The sequence below is a fragment of the Hippocampus comes genome, unplaced genomic scaffold (assembly GCF_001891065.2).
Source record: "Hippocampus comes isolate QL1 unplaced genomic scaffold, H_comes_QL1_v1.1 scaffold269, whole genome shotgun sequence".
Lineage (NCBI taxonomy): Eukaryota > Metazoa > Chordata > Actinopteri > Syngnathiformes > Syngnathidae > Hippocampus > Hippocampus comes.
Window position 1 is genome coordinate 433208 of NW_017805376.1, and position 583 is coordinate 433790.

General features: G+C 38.8%; 1 protein-coding gene across 3 annotated transcripts in view; it reads left to right on the top strand.

Moving 5' to 3' along the window:
- Nucleotides 1-583, top strand: part of zswim8 (zinc finger, SWIM-type containing 8) — a 179613-nt gene that overhangs the window by 147312 nt on the left and 31718 nt on the right. The gene's annotated exons all lie outside the window — the stretch shown is intronic.

A 583-nucleotide genomic window follows, 5' to 3' on the forward strand; every position in this document is an offset into this window, starting at 1 on the left:
GGTTTGTTCCGTTCGCGATCGGCAGTTTAAATAGCGTGTAAAGTCTTTCTGTAACAGTGGTGTCTTTTATGTAGTTATTTTTGCACAGTCGTCACGTTTGTGCGGTGGCACTATAATGTTTGTTTGAACCAAGTAATTTGCGTTACTGCTGGAGTCAATAATGCCGGCACTTCACTTCTGGGTTTGGCCGTTGGGATTTGGAGTCCTTTTGCTCGATTCCAGTTATGTTTTTGGTGAATGCTTTCTCATGTTTGGAATAATGAATATTGATAATACATAGTTTAAAATCATGGTTGATTTAATTATTTTTTATTATTATTGTGAAGTTGAAGGTATTAAACTAATTAATGTAGTATTAGTGGGAGTGGTAATAATAGTAGTACTCAGACAATGTTTAGAGATCAGCCATCTCGTTACCTCCGCGTCCCGCGTCCGAGACGCAAAATTAACCCACAGGACGCACAGTTCCAAACAATGTGCGTTTTTGGGACGCAAGGAAATTTCTCAGTCAAAACAAACAAACAAAAAAAAAAAACTACGGCAAGCCTGAGGATTTCACAGTAACAATCGTTACCGGTAGCGT